This window comes from Saccopteryx leptura, chromosome 5, assembly GCF_036850995.1.
Source record: "Saccopteryx leptura isolate mSacLep1 chromosome 5, mSacLep1_pri_phased_curated, whole genome shotgun sequence".
NCBI classification, from domain to species: domain Eukaryota; kingdom Metazoa; phylum Chordata; class Mammalia; order Chiroptera; family Emballonuridae; genus Saccopteryx; species Saccopteryx leptura.
Genome location: NC_089507.1, coordinates 164,313,456 through 164,336,800, shown reverse-complemented (window position 1 = coordinate 164,336,800; position 23,345 = coordinate 164,313,456). Strand labels below are relative to the sequence as shown.

Here is a 23,345-nt window from a genome sequence, read left to right as displayed (position 1 = left end):
TGATGAACTGGTGTAACTTGTAGGAAGTATGATTCAGTCATGACCGGAACAGAGAAGGCTTAAGCCAAATCTTCGGAAAAAAGACTGTGCCACTGTATGTTTTCAAAGAACAGAAGGAGAGGTAGAGAGAAAAATGAAACAGCACCTCCTCGGGCCTGTCCCAGGAAGAGAGGAGGGCATAGACTTCTGACCTTGTCTAACCACCGTTGTGTGGCATGGGGTGGGGGTGGGGGCAGAATAAAACAGGGCTTTGGAGAGAGACTGAGTTTGAATCTTAGTTCTGCCAGCTTTTACTAGTTGCTTGACCTTGGACAAGTCACTTTCACAATCTGAGCCTCTGTTTGTTCATCTTTAAAAGTGGGCTGAGAGTGCTCGCTTCAGCAGCATATATACTAAAATTGGAACGATACGGAGAAGATTAGCATGGCCCCTGCGTAAGGATGACATGCAAATTCGTGAAGCGTTCCATATTTAAAAAAAAAAAAAAGTGGGCTGAGAAATAGTGGAGTATGGATGTGCCTCAGTGCCTTCCATATAGTGTGCATTTAGCAAGTGTCAGGTCTGCTATGAGGGATGAAGCTCTGATTTGAACCCAGCTATGTCTTGATTCTGATACTCTCAAGACTGTAGGATACTTTTTTTACTATGAGGAAGAATTTAAGGAAGAGCAGCATTTTAAATGTATCACTATTCAATTCCTAATTGTTTTGATATGTTGAACAAAGTCCAGTGATACTTTGTGGAGGAGCTTGCTGAAGAGTGGGTCAGGTGTCTGCCTTATTAAGTTCAGAGGCTTTTTGTGGCAGACTGATTTTTTAAAGCCCCCAACACAACAGAGGATTTTATTTAATAGCAATATTATCGGGATGGCATTGAGATTTGGATTTGGCTTTCAAATCATGCAGTACAAGTTGAATAAAGGTCTTTTTCCTGACAGACACAGCGACCCACATGTGTTGGGGAAATAGTCTCTTTGCTCTCCCAGGGATTTAACCTGGGGGACGTGATGCCCACCTGGAGAACCCTGGTGACTGCACAGCAGGCAGTGCTTCCTCTTCTAAAAGTGCAGCTGTGGGCTGCTATAGAGAGTTGGGGAAATCTGTTTGCTAGTATTTTCAACCTACAGAGTTGCCTGGTCTACCTACTTTTGAATGAGACAGGTATGTGGCCAGATTGACCATGTGGGTTTCCGTCCTGTGGTTCTAGGGCAAAGGGCAAAGAGAAGAAAGTTGCTAAAGAAAAGAGGAGAGTTTCTGTAGCTCCAGCCTGGAAGGAACGTGTGGCCCAGTCCCCATGTGCAGAGTGGCGATGGCCCTTCTTAGGTGTCTTCCTCATTTGAATTCTGGGGGAAACTTCCAAATCAGTTTCATGGAAGAGGTTTTGAGTAGATTACTTGCAGCCCTGAAAGTCACATTTGTCTGAAATGGGTTTAACATCGATCCAAATCCCATTGGTGCTTCTGTTACATTTTACAGCTATTCATATGCCCCTTAATAACTAAAGTAAATCTGTAGAGAAAGAAGAATCATTATGGAGGAAGAAATGGCCACGGCTTATTCAAGATACACCACCTGTTAGGGAGGCCCATTGCTTCACTAAAAATCCTTGCTACAAGCCAACATTTTCTAAAAGGGCCACTGATTAGCTATGACTGGTTTTGTGGGCCATGAGGTCTCTATCACAGTGATTTTCAAACTTTGTCATCTCATGGCACACATAAACTAATTACCAGAATTATGTACCACATCAAAAAATATATCTTTTGCCAATCTGACAGAAATATAGGTATTGTTTTGATTCATTCACAGTAGATGGCTCTTGTGTTGGCCATTGTCATCTTTTTATTTGACAATATAAGGGAAAGAAGTTCAGTGCCCCTGACTACACAGCCATAAATAGTAGGTTAGAGGAGTGAGTGTGACTGTGTCAATATTTCCTGACCAGGCAGTGGCACAATGAATAGAGCATCAGCCTGGGATGCTGAGGACCCAGGTTTGAAACCCAAGGTCACCAGCTTGAGCATAGGTTCATCTGGCTTGAGGGTGGTCTCACCAGTTTGAGCACAGGGTTGCCAGTTTGAGCATGGGATCATAGACATGACCCCAAGGTTGCTGGCTTGAGCCTAAAGGTCGCTGGCTTGAGCAAGGGATCACTGGCTCAGCTGGAACCCTTTCCTTCTCGCCTGGTCAAGGCACAGATGAGAAAGCAGTCAATGGACAACTAAGGTGCCACAACGAAGAGTTGATGCTTCTCATCTCTCTCCCTTCCTGTTTGTTCCTGTCTGTCTGTCTCTCTCTCTTAAAAAAAAAAAAAGTAGCTATTTACCAATAGGTTGCTAGATTATCATAAACTTCCTGCATGCTTGTGAGTGTAAAAGCCCTACTTTGGAGCAAGAAGCTCATTTGAACATAAATATATAAATGTTTTGTAAGGATACCCAGGCTTGATATGAAACCAGTTTTAATTGATGACGTTTGAATCCCTGTTCACTTTGAGGATCACTTTCATATGCCTGTGAGTTCTTGGCACTGTGTTCCACACATCTCTCCTTTGTAGCAACGCAAGTATGTGGTCCTTACACGTTTAATTCCTCACTGCTGAGGAGGTGCTGTGCCCAGAGACCTTCTCATCCTGAGCTAGCCTCTACAGTTACCCCAGGAGAAGTTCTCCTGGTTTTCTGGGGTGAGTCTGTGCTAATACATATGGGCTTTGTGATATTGTGAGACCCTGGCTACTTTGTTCCTTTCCCACAATTGACACTCTCATTATTATGACCTCCTCGAAGTCTCACAAGAGCATGCGTGCCGGATTTGCTGTATTTCTTAGTCATCCTTCATTGTGCTTGAACATTGGCTGCACCCCAAGCATTCCTGTGAACTGATTATTCTCCCCAGGACCAATGAACACAAAATCCATCACTCCCAAGGCTAAAAATAAATCCTATTCAAAACTTAGAAAGCAAAATTCCAGGCAAATATATAATCTTATTTGATTGAATCTTTGTTGAAAATGTTGATGGTGGAATCAGATGTTTACCTTTAAGATGGAATATTGCATTCCTTTTGTGAACAGGGTGCTAGAAATCAATTCCACCTATCAATTGATGTAATCAGAGATTGATGGATGTCTGAGCATCTGAAATGACACCAGTTCATCTTCTTCAAGGACATCTCCCCCGTCCCCATTTGTGGCACACTGCCATGAAGGGTCAGTTTTCTATTGAAATCATGCTGCTGCTCCATTAGAAGATTTAGGAGTATTCAGTGCCAGTGTGTCTAGCTAGTGTCTGCATAATATAAAACATACCCTGCCTGGGAGGTACAAATGTCAATTATAGTCATCGTGAGTGACAGGATTACAGATGATTTTAAACTTTCTTCTGATAATTTTCCTGTGTTTTACAAATGTTCAATAATGAATATGTATAAGAAACACAGTTCAAAGGCTTTCAGAGGTTGACTATGACCCACAGTAAAAAGTACATTTTACATCCTGACTCAGTCCAAACATGCATTTATGTTTTAAGAAAATTAAAACATGAAACAGTAGTTAACCTTCTTTTTTTTTTTTTTTTTTTTTTTTTTTTTTTTTTTTTTTTTCATTTTTCTGAAGCTGGAAACAGGGAGAGACAGCCAGACAGACTCCCGCATGCGCCCGACCGGGATCCACCCGGCACGCCCACCAGGGGGCGACGCTCTGCCCACCAGGGGGCGATGCTCTGCCCATCCTGGGCGTCGCCATATTGCGACCAGAGCCACTCTAGCGCCTGGGGCAGAGGCCACAGAGCCATCCCCAGCGCCCGGGCCATCTTTGCTCCAATGGAGCCTCGGCTGCGGGAGGGGAAGAGAGAGACAGAGAGGAAAGCGCGGCGGAGGGGTGGAGAAGCAAATGGGCGCTTCTCCTGTGTGCCCTGGCCGGGAATCGAACCCGGGTCCTCCGCACGCTAGGCCGACGCTCTACCGCTGAGCCAACCGGCCAGGGCAGTTAACCTTCTTAATACCCATCCTTACTTCCTGATGTTTTAATTTACTGAAGAGGGAGTGAGGGAGGGAGAAGGGAGGAAGAAAAGAAAGAAAGAAGGAAGGGAGGGAGATAGAGAGAATTTAGGTATTGACTAAAATTATTTCATGAACCTCTGATGAGTAGATTAAAAAGTACTGACTGTAGCCTGACCAGGCAGTGGCACAGTGGACAGAGTGTGGGGCTGGGATGCAGAGGACCCAGGTTTGAAACCCTGAGGTCGCTGGCTTGAGCCATGGGGTCACTGTCTTGAGCATGGGATCATCCACATCACCCCATGGTTGCTGGCTTGGGCCCTGAGGCCCCTGGCTTAAAGCCCAAGGTTGCTGGCTTGAGCCCAAGGTCACTGGCTTGAGCAAGGGGTTACTCACTCTACTGTAGCACCCCCCCATCAAGGCACATATGAGAAAGCAATCAATCAATAAATAAGATGCCGCAATAAAGAATTGATGCTTCTCATCTCTCTCTCTTCCTGTCTGTCTGTCCCTATATGTCCCTCTCTCTGTCTCTCTCTGTCTCTCTGTCTCTCACTCTCTCTCTCTCTCTCACACATACACACACACATACACACAGTACTTACTGTAATTCAGTGCTGCTAGTCTATTATTTCATGGGTCACTTTGAGATTGATATATTGTGATTGATAAGGTCATCCACTTTTTATGTTACAGAATAAAGATACTTAAATTTTTACAGTTATTCTTTCATTAATTTTCATTTAAAATTTTGTTTCTATGATTGGGGGAATTTTCATGTCAACCTACCCTTTTAAGAAAGAATATTTAAACATTAAACATGAGTAAGGTTACAATTTCATGATTTAAATAGTGAATAAATATAGGTTCATGAAAACAAACTACATAGTCTTTGTTTTCTCTTCGGCAATGAACCTGGGCAAACATTTTGACACAATAGCATTTGGGATTACTGAGGAGTGATCAGTATAGCTGAAAAGACACTGCTTTGGAATGACAGGATTTCATTTTCAGTTCTGAATCCCAGCTACTTGTTGCGGGGGTGGGGTAGTCTTTTAACTTTTCTGAAGCTTATTTTGCCCTTCTTCAAAGAGGTGCCTTTTAGAGATGTAGAGATAAGATTTATAAAGAGTTCAAGATAATTCTAGATGTGGAGGAGTTTTTCAATGGTAACATCTCAGGATTATTAGCTCTCTGTTGCTTTGTGATCTATTGTAAAAACTAGATCTAGTCTGACCTGTGGTGGCGCAGTGGATAAAGCGTCAACCTGGAACGCTGAGGTTGCTGGTTCGAAACCCTGGGCTTGCCTGGTCAAGGCACTTATGGGAGTTGATGCTTCCTGCTCCTCCCCCCTTCTCTCTCCCTTTCTCTCTCTCTCTAAAAATGAATGAATAAAATCTAAAAAAAAAAATTAAAAAAAAAATAGATCTATTGTGATCTAAAAACTAGAACTATTGAAAGAAGTTCATTCTGTGTTTCTATATACTTAGGGTGAAGTATCCCTTTAATGATCATTAATATGAAAACTACTTTTTTTTAAGTTTCCTGTTTTGTCTTACCCTCAAGTTTTACCCATCTTTCTACATTCTCTCCCATTCTTTATACTGTCGGCCCCCTTTTACACCATCATTCATGACAGGAACACAGCTTGTCCAGCAGTGTGGTTTTAGGGTGCAATTAGAATTTATTCCTTGATAGTACAGTGAGTTTGCAGTTTTTAAGTTGTGGTTTTGGCTAGAGAAGACTTGGACATTGAGCGGAATACTAAGAATAAAGAAAGGATGTGCTTAAAATAGATCTCATGTGCCTTCAGTTTAATTACATGGTAATTTGTAAAACAGACTAATTTCTATGGCCTTGAATGCTAATATGGATTTGTCCCTTAGCACAACTTATCTTAGAAGCATAAACATGGGTTTATGCATAGTTTACATTACCTTCTCCACACATTATATCTCCCAGGGCGCAACACGAATCACTCAGAAAAACTTTTATCTAAAAGTCATGACTTTCTTGACAATGGACTGTATTCTTATTTCAGCAACATAGTTACTTGTTTTTCTCTCTCGTTTTTTGCTCAATCCTTCCTCCCTACCCCCACGTTCCCTCCCCACTGCTGTCAGCCTGCTCTCTATGATCCGTCTCTATTTTGCTTGTTAGTTCATTTTATTCATTAGATTCTACATATGAGTGAAATCACATGGTACTTGTCTTTCTCTGACTGGCTTATTTCACTTTGCACAATACTCTCAAGGTCAATCTATGCTGTCCCAAATGGTAAGATTTCCTTCTTTTTTGTTTTTATTTTTTATTTCCTTTTTTATAGCCAAGTAATATACCACTGTGTAAATGTACCACTGTTTTTTATCCACTCATCTACTGCTTGGCACTTGGGTTCCTTCCAAATCTTGGTTATTGTAAATAACGCTGCAGTGAACATAGGTGCAGATATTCGTGTTTCAGATTTCTTTGGATAAATTCCCAGAAGGGAATTGCTGGGTTATAAGGCTGTTCTATTTTTAATTTTGTGAGGTAACTCCATATTGCTTTCCACAGTGACTGTACTAGTCTGCATTCCCACCAACAGTGCACAAGAGTTCCCTTTTCTCCACACCCTTGCCAACACTTGTTTGTTGAATTATTGATGATAGCCATTCTGACAGGTATGATGTGATATCTCATTGTAGTTTTAATTTGCATTTAAAAATTTTTTTTGATTGATTTTAGAGAGTGAGAGAGAGAAGCATTCATTTGTTGTTCCACTTAGTTTTGCATTCACTGGTCGGTTCCTGTGTGTGCCCTGAGGATAGAATCCACAATCTGGTGTTTTGGGACAATGCTCTAACCAAGTGAACTAACCAGCCAGGGCAATTTGCATTTTTCTGATGATTAGTGGCATTGAGCTTATTTTCATATGTCTGTTGACCATTTCATGTCTTCTTTTGAGAAATGGCTATTTAGATCCTTTGCCTATTTTTTAATTGAATTGGTTTTCTTTTCTTTTTTGGCGTTGAGTTTTATAAGTTTTTTATAAATTTTGAATATTAACCCCTTATCAGATATATCAACAAATATGTTCTGTGGGTTGTCTTTTCATTTGGTGATGGATTCCTTTGCTGTACAAAACCTTTTTGTTTGAACCTACATACTTTTGTTAACCTGTGTCACTCCAATAAATTTCTTAGCATTCTATTTTGTTCTATTGGTCTGTATATCTGTTCTTATGTTAGTACCATTTGATTACTATGACCTCATAGTATAATTTGATATCAGGTAGTGTGATTCATCCAACTTTGTTCTTTCTCAAGAGTGCAGTGGCTATTTGGGATCTTTAATGGTTCCATATAAATTTTTGGAATATATATTTTTTAGTTCTGTGAAATATGCCATTGGTATCTTGATAGGAATTGCATTGAATCTATAGATTGCTTTGGGTAGTATGGACATTTTAATGATATTAATTCTTTCTACCCATGAACACAGTATATGCTTCCACTTATTTGCATCTTTTGTAAGTTCTTTCTTCAGTGTATTTATTTATTTATTTATTTATTTATTTTTATTAAGTGAGAGGTAGGGAGGCAGAGACAGACTCTGCATGCACCCTGACCTGGATCCACCCAGCAAGTAGAGGTGATGCCCTGCCTGTCTGGGCTGCTGCTCTATTGCTCGGGAACCAAGCTATTTTAGTGCCTGAGTTGAGGCTATGGAGCCATCCTCAGTGCCTGGCTCCAACTTTGCTTGAACCATTTGAGCCATGGCTGTGGGAGGGGGAGAGAGAAAGAGAGAGAGAGAGAGAGAGAGAGAGAGAAGGGAGAGGGGTGAAGAAGCAAATGGTTGCTTCTTCTGTGTGCCCTGACTAGGAATCGAACACAGGACTTCCACACGCCAGGCTGATGCTCTACCACTGAGCCAACCAGCCATGATTCTTCAGTGTCTTATAAAAGTGAGACTAAAGGGAACATAGCACAATATAATAAAGGCCATACATGACAGACCCACAGCCAACATCACACTCAGTGGGTAAAAATTACAAGCTTTTCCCTTAAGATCAGGAACAAGACAGGGACTTCTGCTTTCACTGCTCTTATTCAACATAGTACTGAAGTATTAGCCACAGCAATCACTCAAGAAGAAGAAAAAAAGTCATCCAAATTGGAAAGGAATAGGTAAAACTTATTATTTGCCGATTACTGTATATAGAGAACCCTAAAGATCCCACCAGAAAACTTCTAGAACTGATAAATGAGTTCAGTAAAGTAGCAGGATGCAAAATAGATATCCAGAACTCAACTGCATTCTTTTGTACACTAGTAATGAACTATCAGAAAGGGAAACTAAGAAATCAGCAGCATTTTGAAATTCTGTTCTATTTGGCTCGGTCAAATATTTTCAGTTTCAGACATCACCGACCACACCCACACTGCCTCCTGTTCCCTAAATGGGGTTAGCCATCCCGGAAAACTCCAGGAAACGCTCTCAAACTGAAACTCTCAGGAAGTGAGCTGGGTGTACCTGATAAGGAAAGGTTACCCAAATCATGTAAATCTTTTTAGAACGTTTTTCTATAATAATAGCTAATGTTTCTGTAGGCTTGCTATGTTCTAGAAACATAGTTACAGGCTTTATGAACATCTCATTTACTCTTAAGAAAAAATAAAAACTGCCTTGATTTCTTTAGAGATCTGTGTATCAGCTGTTATACCCAGTGTGTTCTGCCTCTGGAGTTCAGGTGTGGGGGTCTGTTCTCATTTAGCTTACCCCGGTTTATTGAGTGATCACCGTGTGCCAGGCATGGTTCTGGGCACTAGAGATACACAACACTGACCAAAACAAATTCCCTGCCCTCTGTAGGAAGGGGAACTCCGACAGCAACCTAGGAACTTACAAAACATACAAGTATGATGTTAGGGATAGATACACAAAGCAGGATAAAGGGTCAGGTTGGGGGACAGTGATGGGGCAAGGCCTTTGATGAGGTGACATTTGAACAGAGACCCAAGTGAATTGTGGGGGCAAACCTTGCAGATATTTGGCCAAAAAGCCATTTGCTTTTGTGCTAAATAGTTCTCAGTCTTCCATGTTTTGTAGTTTTTCTGTCTCCTCCTTGCTGTCATTGTCAGAAATGGGTTTAGCTGCTCTCTGACCAAGGGAAGCCAGGAAGGAGACAGAGCTACAGGTATGAAGTAGAGAGTGTGGAGGCCTTGGCTGCAGGCCGAGGGAGCAAGTCCGGACATGTGAGCATTAGAGCATGGAACCAGGGCTGCAGGTCGGGAGTGAGTTGCAGCAACTGGACTTAATGGTGACACCTGAGCTATGGAGCCAGGATCCTGTGTCCCTCCCAGTGCTCAAAAGGGATGACCAGAAACTACTTATCATTGCACTGAATGCAGTCTGCTCCCTGCCACTTTCTTGTAAGGTCTGGCTGTTTGCACATGTCGATTGCCCTCTGTGCCTGAGAGCTGAGCAGCAAAGGGAAGCTCCTACCTCTATTCAGGCCAAGTTTCCTCTACAAGCCCGCAAAGGCCTATTAGGTAACCTTTATGTGCTCCTTGGGAAAGTGCTGTAATCTGTGTTTGGGAGGCAGGCTAGAAGCGTAAAGCAGAGATCTTCAGTCAGACTGCCTGGTTTGAACCTTTGCCTTCCCTTGGCAAGTTGTTCAGCCTCAGTTACCTCATCTGTAAAATGGGAATAACAGTACATCTCCCGTTGTAAAGATAAAATTGTTGTAAAGATAAAATCCACTCAACAGTGCCTGGCCCCGTAAATATTGCTACTATTTCCATGCCTTTATCCCCTCACTAAACTGTGAGCTCCTCTGGGCAAGTCCCTGCCCTCATGGGCTGACATTCTGGGGGTGGAGACAGACTTTAAATAAGCAAACACAGAAATTAGGGTAACACGTCAAGTGACCTCAGGTGTGCAGAGGTGCAGGTGCTTTTCCAAGGACTTGACATTGGAACAGGAGTCAGAGCCAAATAACAATTTGGAGGACAGCCATCCAGACAGAGCAAGCAGCTAGTGCTGTAATGACCTGGGTGTGTTTGAGCAAGATGGTGAGTAAGGTAGAGCTGGGCGTGCCAGGAGGCTGGCAGAAGGTGGTGAGAGGCAAGGAAGGGGGAATAAAGGAGGGAGAGGCTCAGGAGTTAGAAGGGTGCGTCAGGCAGACCGGGCAGGGCTTTGTAGGCCCGACCAGAAATTTGGGACATGTCCTTACAAAGGGAGCCACTGAGAGTTATAAGCACAGGAGCGATATCATTTATGTCCCTGTGCTGTGTGCAGAGTCAAGGTCCAAGTGGGAGCAGGGATAGAAGACCAGGGTAGCAGGACTCTTCTTGGACTTCTGGGCTTGTGAGATGAAGGAGACTTGTTCTGATGGCCTTTTTGGGAAGGTGGGTAATCAGTTATAATGATAGCCTTCTGTCGTTGGTTAAATAATGTCTGTCCTCTCAAAATTGGTGTCCACTGGCAACCAATGTGAGCTTATTTGGAAATAGGGTCTTTCCAGATGTTAATTAGTTGAGGACATCAAGAAGAAACAATCCTGGATTTAGGGTTGGCCTAAGTCTAATGACCAGTGGTTTTTTTTTTTTTGTTTTTTTTTTAACAGAGACAGAGAGAATCAGAGAGAGGGATAGATAGAACAGACAGACAGCAACGGAGAGAGATGAGAAGCATCAATCATTAGTTTTTCATTGCGACACCTTAGTTGCTCATTGATTGCTTTCTCATATGTGCCCTGACCGTTGGGCTACAGCAGACCGAGTAACCCCTTGCTCGAGCCAGCGACCTTGGGTCCAAGCTGGTGAGCTTTTGCTCAAACCAGATGAGCCCACGCTCAAGCTGGCGTCTTCGGGGTCTTGAACCTGGGTCTTCTGCATCCCAGTCTGACGCTCTATCCACTGCACCACCGCCTGGTCAGGCAACCAGTGTCCTTTTAAGAAGAGAAGACACAGAGTGACACAGAGAAGGTGGCTATGTGCAGATGGAAGCAGAGACTGGAGTGATGCTGTCACAAGCCAGGCAATGCCTGGGACCACTGGAAACTGGAAAAGGCAGGAAGAATTCCCCAGAGCCTTCATGGGGTGTGTGGCCCTGCCCACAACTTGACTTTGGCCTGCAGCCTTCAGACCTGGGAGAATAAGTTTCTGTTTGTGGTACTTGGCTACCGCAGTCACAGGAAACTAATACGTCTCTTAGGTCTCTTAGGAGGTTGCAGCCGGGTGGGGCTAGGGGGGCATGGTCTTGTCAGGAGCTTTGGTAGCTCTGTAGACCTTAAAGTCAGAGAGGGTGGAGGGTGGTCTGGAAGGAGTGCTGGGAGCCCAGAAGAGGTCCCTGATGAATGCTGGTCGAGTGAAATAAATAAAGGAATGACCATGCCTTCCACAGGGCCATGACTGGGAGCCATTAAGTCCCCCAGCTGTGACAGTTACAGTTGACAGTCTTCAGGTCTTAGAACACAGGGTGTCAGTGCGGTCAGCATGCCTCCTGATGTGTGCCATATAAACTCCTACCGGGTGACAAACCAGATTAAGATCTTTGTTGGGATATCTTTGGTCGAAGAGGGCAGAGATCCTAAGTGGGACCTAAGTGACTTTATATTTATTTATCTATTTTTAATTTTTTTGTGTGTGACAGAGACAGAGAGGGACAGATAGGGACAGACAGACAGGAAGGGAGAGAGATGAGAAGCATCAATTCTTCGTTGCAGCTCTTTAGTTCATTGATTGCTTTCTCATATGTGTGGGGGGCTACAGCAGACTGAGTGACCTCTTGCTCAAGCCAGTGACCTTGGACTTAAGCTGGTGAGCCTTGCTCAAACCAGATGAGCCTGCGCTCAAGCTGGCAACCTCGGGGTCTCGAACTTGGGTCCTCCACGTCCCAGTCTGACGCTCGCTCTATCCACTGCGCCACCTCCTGGTCAGGCCTGAGTGACTTTCTAATGCATAGATTAGAAATTTGTGTATTTTAGAATCTGGGCTTTTAACATTGGTTTTCAGAGTTTAGAAGTAATTTTTCTTTCCTCCCTTTTAATGTTCATTAGATAGGTCAAGTTAGGAGAACTGGAGAGTTAATCTGGCAGCATAATCCTGTGCCCCAGCAACAGAAAGCAGTCACTGCAGGCTTGTTGCTATTCTTTTCTTAGAATCGAAAGACCTAAAAGGAAAAGGAATCCAAGCCACAAAAATTTAATTTTATTGTAACCCTGCCAGAGGCATACCCCCTCTGCTCCTATAACTTTCTCTAGGCCTGTCCTGCAGAAAATATGCATGGGGTGAAGTCAAGATTTAAAAAATAATGATAATTAAACTAATACACTACACTCTTCTCCATAAGACACTGGTCCAGCTGGCATTGCTGCTGTGGGGAAACCTGCTTGTCCCAGGACACCTGGCCTTTTGTCTGGCAATACAAATTCCTGGTTGTGTCTGGACGCACAGTAGGCATCGAATGAATGCTTCTTGAATGGAAATCAGGGCTGATATGGCAATAGTTTGTTTATACCGGAAAAGAGGCATCCGATTTGCTTAGGAAATTGGCTAGGCATGTGTACCTCCATTTGATGCTAATTTCTTTATCAGTTTCCATCCTGTATAATTGATGATTCTTCTAATGTTAATTTTTTTTTCAACTCAAGCTCTGTATTTAAAAAAAATAAGACAGAATAAGATTCAAAACAGCTGTGTTTTGCTATTGCTGTGGCCATTACCCTCTTTATACTTGTATATGTCATAACAATGCCACATTTGTAGAAACAAAAGTTTAGAAAGAAAAAGGATTATTTTCCTCCCTCCAGCATCAGTGAAAACCTCGGCTCCTCGTATTTATTTAATTTCATACCTGGTAATAGGGCTCAGGGACAGTGCCATGAAGCAGCTGTGTGAAGATCTGATCATAACAGAGCTTATTTCTTATAAAAAGTATATTACCCAGCCTTAGTCAGAGGGCGTGACATTACCCTTAGACCTTTTTTTTTTTAAGTATGCTTGAACATAAGTATGGATTGGGTAGAATTTTTTGCATCCATTTTTCAATTTGTCACCTTTTGCAACATTTCTTGCTTATCAGTATATCCTAGCCAGTGATGAATAAAAAAATAGGATACAGGAAAAACAAAACGAACAAAAACAAAAGAAGCAAACAAACAACCAAAAAATGAAAACCTCTTTGCCTGTAGGCAGTAATGTTGGATGAAGACTTATGAGGCAAGCTGGTAGGAGGAAAAGGGAGTCAGCCGGAAACGAGGGCTGCTTTTGTTGTCTTCAGGTTATCTGAGGTCCGCTCTACCTGGAGCAGAGCCAAAATCAGGGGGAGGTTAGGGAGACATTCCCCTTAAGTGCAGAATTTAAGGGAGCACCAAAAAACTGATCACAATGAAGGATATTTTCATACAATGTATTTTTAAAAATCATAATTAATGCAAATTATTCCATGATGAACAAAATAGCAAAATGTTGGCGACATGAGCTGACCCAACACTGGAAACTCAACTTCATTCACCTCCCTCTAACCCCAAGTAAGGTCATTGAGAGCTGGAAAGGGAAGGTGTCTCGTTCCTTTAAGCCCGGCTTAGCTCTGGATTTTAATTCTAGCTTTGCCAGGGCTGGCTCTGTGACTTCAGGCAGATAGTACCTCGGCATTCCCTTTTGTAAAATGAAGATAATCCTGTGCTTTGCAGGGGTTTGAGGGTGGTTTGAAAAAGTATGCGTGTGAAGCTCTGGGCACATAGTAGAAGCTCAATAAACAACGGTTTTAAGAAATTCATCGTTGTTCACAAAGAATAAAGTTTTCCCGGAGACCCAAGCACGTAGGACCTGTAAGCTCCTGAGTCTCTTACACATCTGTCAGGATCAATGCAGCTTTGTTTACAGCTGTATCGGATGTATCAGGTGTAGCTTGTGCCAGGGCTTTGAACACTCACACATCCGTTCCACTGCTCAGTAACTGATTTCCTGTTTAGTCATAGCTCCATGCCTGGCTCTGGCCACCGGCTGCAAGTTGTCAATTCTGTGCCTCCCTTTCAGAGCAGCTCCGCTTTCTGATGCCTTCTGGAAATTAGGTTTTAGCGGCTTTTATGTATTAAGAACTACCCTCCCCCAGTAGTTGTGAATCCCTTGAGCACATTTCCATACCCAATGATTCATCTGGTTGATGCCTCACCTTACAGTCACTTGAACTGTCCTCAGTCCTGAGCTGGCCTCTGATTTGCTTTGCAGACATGGGGCAGTGTTCCTATCATATAAGTAAGACTACAGCTATCATGGGCACAGTAGAAGTCACAGGAGGAGAGTGAGGTGTGAATTTCATTCATTTTTTTTAAATTTTATTTTATTTATTCATTTTAGAGAGGAGAAGGAGAGAGGGAGGGAGGGAGGGAGGGAGGGAGAGAGAGAGAGAGAGAGAGAGAGAGAGAAGAGGAGAGGAGAGAGAGACAGGGGGGAGGAGCTGGAAGCATCAACTCCCATATGTGCCTTGACCAGGCAAGCCCAGGGTTTCGAACCAGCAACCTCAGCATTTCCAGGTTGACGCTTTATCCACTGTGCCACCACAGATCAGGCTAATCTCATTCATTTTTGATACAGAAAACTCTAAAGCAGCTCAGTTATGCTCTCTGATTGTACAAACTAGGAACACCACAATTTTGTCAGCCTTTCTTCTCATCTGATGGCTACAGAGACCCTAAAGGGGCCCTCACTTCAGTTACTCTCCCTAGTCCTGAGGACACAAAATGAAATGAGAAAAGGACAGAGGAGTGTCACTCAAAGAACTTACTAGTCTTTGGGGGTCTTAGTCATCATGAATGGTTCATACATTTTGAATATTTATTACTTCTCCCAGCTCCTTCCTCGAGAGGCTGTATATGAAGTAGAAACTGTGCATTTCTGGCATTAGTCCTGTGTGCTTTGGATTTCAGTTCTTTTTTTCCACCTATTTAATTGGAACTTACTGAGCTGGGCGCCAGATGATAAAAAGGACTAGAAGAATGGGATTTTTGCCCTGGAAGCACTTAGGATGTAGTTGGGTAGAATAAATTCTGCTTAACAGGAGCCTTAGGCTCACATTCCTCAGATTCCACTCTTTCTTTCGTTTCTATCCTTGAAAAGTTGTTTGAATATGGCCTCTCCTCTTTAACTCTAGGCATTCACTCTTGCTTTATTCTTTTGCAGAGAGCCCTGCCAGCCATATTGGAGCCTGAGACAGACAAAACTGTGCACCCCTATATACATTCATCAAAATATCCTCCCCTATTATGAACCAAGTGGGAAAAGTTAATAAAAACTCTACAATTATAAACAAAAACAAACAAACAAAAAAAACAAAAGAAAACACTGGGCTGGGGGGAGATATATTCTGTGGGACTCTTGAATCTGTGTAAACACAATAAATTAAAATCATAAATAAAACAAAACAAAACAACTAATCTTGTTCAGTGGCTCAGTGAGTAGAGCGTCCTCTTGGAGCTCCGAGGTCGCAGGTTGGATCTAAGGGTGCAGGCTCTACCCTTGCGGTTGCTGGTTCAAGCCCCAGTCAGGGCACCAATGAGAAGCAATCAGTGGTGCACATCTAAGTGGAACAACAAGTTGATGCTTCTCTTTCTCTTAAAAAAAAACAAAAAAACGCCTATATATTATAAAGCCTCATGTTGTCCCATCTGTTCCCATATTGTTGCCAGCCCTCATAAATCCATCCAGTGGTAGGGGGTGGGGTAGGAGGTGGGTTGGGCTTTCCAGTTACAGAATAAGGAAGGGTCGTAGAACAAACAGCAACATCCTGTCTTTATTTACAATTTGGATATTTTTTCATCCTGGATTTTTTTTTTTTTTGGCTTTAGTTTTGATTTCTAAAACATTGCATTAAAACAATATTTATCTGGATTGCTAAACTTAAATTTTGTATCCTCACTCACTCTAATCTTGGCTATGGTTGCTCCCTGCTGTCATATACACAGCCAGTTACCTTCCTAATACACACCAGCAGTGATTATTGTTACTTCTGCGTTGGCTCCTGATTGTCTCAGAGATAAAATCTAGCTCCCTTGGCTTGAGTGCTAGCCCTTTCACAGTCTGTTCCCACTTATCCCACCAGGACATTGCCCTGCTCTTCGTGCCCCTGTTCCTAAATTCCTTCACCCAACATCTATGCTCGTGGTTAGCGTTTTTATTTCCCCTCTTGCTTAGCTTCTGAGTTCCATTTGATTCTGGGGTATTATTGCCTTGCTGGGCTGCTTTTCAGGCTTCCCTAGCAGGCTTACTGGGTCTCTTTTCCCGTAGAAAATTGTCTCCACTTGATTCCTGTCTTGCCTGTTGCATTCACTATTTTCCACTGTGATTTATCTGTTAACCTCTGTCCCCAGTGACGCTGCCGGCTCCTTGAAGAGAGCATCCAGGGCTTTTTGTGTCAAAGGAATAATGAATACGATTGTATACAGTGAAAAAGGTAGTGACAGCAACAATGAAATAATTCATGAAAAACAATAGCTCTGCAGAGAGGACGCTGATCTTGAGTTCAAATCTTGGTTCTGTCATTAGCCAGCTTTTTGACACTAGTTATTTTCAGATTTTTACTATGGAAACTCAAACATAAGCAAAAGTAGAGAGAACCGTATAGCAGTGGTCCCCAACCTTTTTTGGGCCACGGACTGGTTTAATGTCAGAAAATATTTTCACAGACTGGCCTTTAGGGTGGAACATATAAATGTATCACGTGACCGAGACAAGCATCAAGAGTGAGTCTTAGACAGATGTAACAGAGGGAATCTGGTCATTTAAAAAAAATAAAACATTGTTCAGACTTAAATATAAATAAAATGGAAATAATGTAAGTTATTTATTCTTTCTCTGCGGACCAGTACCAAATGGCCCACGGACCAGTACCGGTCCGCGGCCCGGGGGTTGGGGACCACTGCCTTATAGGATCCCATGTGTACCTATCCTCTAGCTCCTACAGTCAGCTCATGGCCATTCTCATAGCTGGTAATGTGTCCACGCTGGATTATTTTGAAGCAAATCCCAGACAACATATTATTCCAGATAGGAGTATTTCAGCAAGGACATTAAACTTTCTTTTTTTAAAAAATTTATTTATTTATTTATTTATGTATTTTTTTACAGAGACAGAGAGTGAGTCAGAGAGAGAGATAGACAGGGACAGACAGACAGGAACGGAGAGAGATGAGAAGCATCAATCATTAGTTTTTCATTGCGTGTTGCAACACCTTAGTTGTTCATTGATTGCTTTCTCATATGTGCCTTGACCGCAGGCCTTCAGCAGACCGAGTAACCCCTTGCTGGAGCCAGCGACCTTGGGTTCAAGCTGGTAGGCTTTTGCCCAAACCAGATGAGCCCGCGCTCAAGCTGGCGACCTCGGGGTCTCGAACCTGGGTCCTCTGCATCCCAGTCTGACGCTCTATCCACTGCGCCACCGCCTGGTCAGGCACATTAAACTTTTCATTGATGGCAAACTCATACCACATGCAAAGAAGAGCTCAAAGGGTTGGGATCACAGGGTGGCTCTTTGAGGCAAGTCCTGAAGGTTGATTATGGATTTTGGTAAAGAAGTTTTGTTAAGTGGTAAGCTAGAATTCATGTGTTCTGCAAGTGGTCAGCAGATTGTTTTAGCTGGAATTGGGTGGGGAGCAGTGAATGAGAAGGGAATCCTAGGTGTGGAACAGAGAGGAGGCTAGCCCCTTGATGCTTTACAGACAGCCTTTTGATGGAGGAATCTTATATTTTATGTAACAATTTGTTACTTTGAAGAGTTGGATTCACTATTGTGACATGGGCTGAGGATAGGCGTAGTATTTGAGTTCTGTCTCTCAAAGTACTTGTTGACTGATTTCTCCTTTAACAGCAAAAGAGTCTGATCTGTGGTGGCACAGTGGATAAAGTGTCGGCCTGGAACGCTGAGATCGCCAGTTCGAAACCCTACACTTGTCTGGTCAGGGCACATATAGGAGTTGATGCTTCCTGCTCCTCCCCACTTTCTCTCTCCCCCCCCCTCTCTCTCCTCTCTAAAATGAATTAAAAACAAACAAACAAACAAAAAAACCAGCAAGCCTGACCTGTGGTGGCGCAGTGGGTAAAAGCGACGACCTGAAACGCTGAGGTCGCCGGTTCGAAACCCCAGGCTTGCCTGGTCAAGGCACATATGGGAGTTGATGCTTCCTGCTCCTCAATCTGTTCTTTTTATCTCTTTCCTCTCTCTGTCTCTTTCTCTCTATATATCTCTTCTCTCTAAAAAATGAATAAATAAAATGTAAAAAATAAGTAAATTGTACAAAAAAAAACAAACAGCAAAAGAAATTGTGACAAGCAAGTTTAAAGAAACTGGATCCTGTACCAACCACCAGGCTTTATTGGGGGGAAAAATGAGGGCTTACTTTTCCATGCTTATCCCTACCCTTAGTTGATTTAGCAACTGTACATTTTATCCCACTGGGTTTAATCCTTATTATAAATAACAGAACGAAGCTTTGTTATTCATGGGAGTGGATTTCTGCTGCTTGGAGAATTAGCTGCAATCTTATTCCGAAGGCGCCTTCTGGTGCAATGAGGTCTTTTGGACTGTGTGTAAATAGAGCCTATTGTTTAGGCATTTGGAACGTAAGGCTTAAATTGCTCTAGAAGTTCCAGTCAGACTCTAGGTATCTTTGTGTGGCCGATCCCTCCCCTCTCTTTCAGGCTATGAGTAGTAGTTTTCTCCATGTTCCTCCAGAGCTCCTAAGACTAGAGTACAACCAACCCTTTGTACTGGAGCTTTTTGCCTAGAGGGGGGGTAAAATTCTTCTGGGTCCCCGCACCCCCAAAAGCATGGATAATAAAAATATGTGCAAACTTAACCAGGATCTCACACAGAAATAGAGCCTTTAGGAATATGGTAAAAAAACTATAATAATTTTGTTTCTGACTAATTTTTTTAATGTAAGCTCAAAGAAATAGAACAGTATCGAGTGAGCCTATTAATTCATTGCTGCCCCAGGATCTCTGCGGGGTGGACAAGATACTTTAGGATCTCTAAAGGAAGAGTTGATTATTTGTACAAGTCTCAGAGCTCCCACAGCTCAGTTCCCTAGCACAATAAGCCTTTCTGGGTCTTTGGAACAGCGGATGAGAAGATTTCTTGTCTTTGAAACCATAGACAGAAGACCCCTTCTTTGAAGGTGTTTTCTTCTAAAATTTTTACCTGAGATCCCAACTAATGCATTACTGTTCTTTTAAAAAATTGTGTGTGTGTGTGTGTGTGCGTGATAGGAACTTTTAAGATTGACTCCTTAGAAAATTTTAAGTATACAATGGAGAAATACGAGGTTGGAAGGCATCTACAACATGCACCCTGGTATTTTCTCTACTGTTTATTGGATTGATTTTAGAGAGAGAGGAAGGGAGAAAGGGAGAGAGACAGAAACATCGATCTGCTTCTGTATGTGCCCTGACTGGGGATCTAACTGGCAACCTCTGCACTTTGGAATGATGCTCTAACCAACTCAGCTATCTGGCCAGGGCACAATGGAGTATTATTAACTATAGTAAGTATACTATATATTATATTCCCAGGACTTATATTTTTTTTCTGGAAAGGTTTTAAAAATGATTTGTGGGTTTAATCCCACTGTTTTCCTTTTGGTCACCTCAGTTGGCATGTGTCCCTGAGTGTATGGCTGTCTGGTTGTTCCACTCAGAATGAAGTGATTTACTTACTTGGGGCCAGGCACTTTCAGAACGGGGGCAGCTTCCCTGACTTGGAGGAGAGGATGCAGAGGGCTTCCCTAGCGCCCTGAGATGCTGACCGTTGTAGATGCTCCGGGTGCACTTCACTCAGGTGTCCACCTTCACTGATCTCACCCGTGTTCCTCCCATTCCCCGAGCCAGGCTAGAACCACCATGCCGCCTTCTCCTCTCTTTGGTGGCTCTGTGCTTCTTCTAGTGTTCCCCGGGGGATAAGATCCTCTGGTGCAAAGTCCTTTCCCACTGTCCACAGTCAGAATCACCATTAGGCCGTAGTTACTGACCTGCAGAGACAGATAGATCAATCTTCAAAGTATTCATTGCTCTGCTTCTTGAAGTGCTAACATTTTTATCTCTTTACTCTTCCTCCTTGTCACAGTAGAGCACAGCTTTAACATCTTTGGCCCCTACATACACAGGAGCTTGGTGTGATACGACCAACTTTCAAGCAATATTATCTTATGTTGTACAACACTCAGATTTTCAAAATCTGTGCTGTGTGTTATATTTCCATTTGTACATATGAAGAATATAATTAACTTGTTCATAGTGGAGGAATAAAACATGGAATCTGGATATCCTGGTATTTAGCCTACTGTTGTTTCGTCTGCATTTCTAAAACCCTGTATGTGGCCTGACCTGTGGTGGCGCAGTGGATAAAGCGTCAACCTGGAAATGCTGAGGTCGCCGGTTTGAAACCCTGGGCTTGCCTGGTCAAGGCACATATGGGAGTTGATGCTTCCTGCTCCTCCCCCCCCTTCTCTCTCTATCTCTCTCCTCTCTCTTTCTCTCTCTCCCTCTCTCTCTCCTCTCTAAAAATGAATAAATAAAAATAAATAAATAAATAAAACCCTGTATGTGGTGTTATATGCTATTTTTTGGCCTCTCCGTGTGTCAGCCCTTTTGGAGCACTGGGAAGGCCCTAGAAGGCCTTCTTCAGGGTACTAATTTGCATACCGTGTGAGAATGGCAGAACTGATGTGCATTTGGGCGGTTGTGTGTCAGCTGACGGCAATAGATGGAATCTGACCTGTTTCCCCTTAACCTGAAAGAGCAGACAAATTAATGCCCATTTCTAATGCCCATATTAGAAATATGAGGTTAGAAGGCATCTACAACATGCACCTTGCTTTCTAGATATCAGATTCTATACAGTCTCAATTGCCTTTGTTACAGTTTGCTATTATGCCCTCCAATCTGCATATTTGTCCCCAGTTCGATCTATCATCTTTGTCATGTTTGTTTTGTAATCACTCTTTCTAAAAATCTGTTAGCAGTCTGCTCGGAACAGACTGTTGATATGAACAGCAGCAGAGGAAAAGGCGTTTCCATCATGTCTTTGCTGGTGGGACAAGGAAGATAGACTCTTCTCAGCTTTTTACATCTTGATCCATAACTTTTTTTTGACATAGATTCAGAGAGAGGGACAGATAGGGACAGACAGACAGGAAGGGAGATGAGAAGCATCAATTCTTCGTGGTGGCTCCTTGATTGTTCATTGATTGCTTTCTCATATGTGCCTTGACCAGGGGGCTATAGCAGACGAGTGACCCTTTGCTCAAGCCAGCAACCTTGGCCTTCAAGCCAGTAACCTTTGGTTTCAAGCCAGTGGCTGTGGGGTCATGTCTTTGATTCCACACTCAAGCCAGCGACCCCATGCTCAAGTTGGTGAGCCCGCGCTCAAGCCAGTGACCTCGAGGTTTTGAACCTGGGTCCTCCACGTCCCAGTCTGATGCTCTATCCACTGTGCCATTGCCTGGTGAAGCTATGTATAACTTTTGAATAAATGGACAGACTATTTCCCAAAGTGATGGTTGCATTTTAAAGGTTTTTATTTTTTTATTTTTATTTATTCAATTTTTTAGAGAGGAGAGGGAGAGAGAGAGAGAGGAGAGAGGGAGAGGAGAGACAGAGAGAGAGAAGGGGAAGGAGCTGGAAGCATCAACTCCCATATGTGCCTTGACCAGGCAAGCCCAGGGTTTCAAACCGGCGACCTCAGCATTTCCAGGTCGACGCTTTATCCACTGGGCCACCACAGGTCAGGCAAATTAAATAAGTTCTTTTTTTTTTTTTACTTTTATTTATTCATTTTAGAGAGGACAGAGAGAGACATAGAGGAGAGAGAGACATGGGGGAGGAGCTGGAAGCATCAACTCCCATATGTGCCTTGACCAGGCAAGCCCAGGGTTTCGAACTGGCGACCTCAGCATTTCCAGGTCGACGCTTTATCCACTACGCCACCACAGGTCAGGCTGCATTTTATATTTTATATTCTGACCAGCAATATATACAGGTTTTGGTTTTCCCACATCCTTGCCCAATACTTGGTATTATCTGCCCCTTACTTATCGCTATTCTAATGGGTGTGTGGTGGTATCTCACTTTGGTTTTAATTTGCATTTCCTGTAGTCTTTTTTTTTTTTCCTCCCCTAAAGTCTTAAAATTGCTTCCTATTGCAGAATGTGTTGTGTTGTACTGATACATAGCTGTTTATTTCTTAGTTTGGAATTTCTTGGGTCACTCTATTTAAGGCACAGATCTGAATATCCATTTTTCAGGAACACACAGAAATTGTCCTCTTGGACCCTTTTTCCAGGGAATGAATTTTTCTTCCCTAGACTTCCTTTTCCATGAGGAAACATCCCACTGAGGTTCCTGACCTTCCTCCAGGGTTTTATTTTCTGCCCTCTGTCTTATGGTGGCTCAAAGTTTCACCTTCTCTGTCCACTTGAGTTTTAAAATCTGAGTCTGTAAATTATCAAAGTAGTCTCAGAATCAGCTTATATACATTATTTGGTTTTTCCCCTTCTTTCTCAGGTTATATTTTACCCCGGGTGTTTGTTGTGGGACATTTTTTACCCCCACATGATCTTAGTTTGCTGCCATTTTACTGAACCAGAAGTCCAATTGACCACATTGAATTCTGTGCTTCAAAGCCCCTTAGGACACCAGTTTCTAAACAGTGTAATTAGTGAAGTCCATAAGTGGACCCATTACTAGAGTACCCAAGTATTGAAGAACTTGTTGAGACTATAGATGTACAGTACTTCCTGAGGAGTTTGGAAAGAAAGCTACCTTTATTTTCCAACCCATGGAAACTTCATTGATACATTCTGGAAGTTCTGTATGATTTTCCGAATAGAACTGACACTTAGGAAAAAATGACATTGCTTTTTTATTATTATTATTATTTCTTTTACTGCACAGGCCTGGTAACAGAGCTCTTCTTCTTTTCCTCCCTTCTTTCTCCCAGTTTTCCCACCATCCTTCTCAATTTGTCCTTTGTCAACAGTGCAGAAAAGAGAGGTTGAAGTGATGTATGGGTATAATCCACTGTGCACTGCTAAAAAGATAAACTTAAATGAAGTGATTTATTACCTGTGGCAGGTAGGCTGCACCCAGAATTGTCTGTCAAAGTGAGGGCTCATTGATTTTCCTTACCTTCCCTGCCAGCCCCTTGTCTGCCACTGTTCATTAGAGGTAGATAAACAGGGTGAGGCGGCAGTGTGTTCTCCCAGCCCAGGCACTGCAGCAGGGACTAGCCTCTATTGTGTTCTGGGGTGTAGAACTCTTGCCTTCTCTTGCCTTACACGGTATATGAGATGGGGCAATTCCACTAGTACTC

The 23,345-nt window shown here is 42.8% G+C and overlaps 1 protein-coding gene and 1 non-coding gene across 2 annotated transcripts in view; both read left to right on the top strand.

The window, feature by feature from the left end:
• PITPNC1 (phosphatidylinositol transfer protein cytoplasmic 1) overlaps positions 1–23,345 on the top strand; it is a 280,286-nt gene that overhangs the window by 46,681 nt on the left and 210,260 nt on the right. The gene's annotated exons all lie outside the window — the stretch shown is intronic.
• On the top strand, positions 369–475 carry LOC136407276 (U6 spliceosomal RNA). Its single transcript, XR_010751833.1, has one exon. It is a non-coding gene; the product is annotated as a U6 spliceosomal RNA (small nuclear RNA).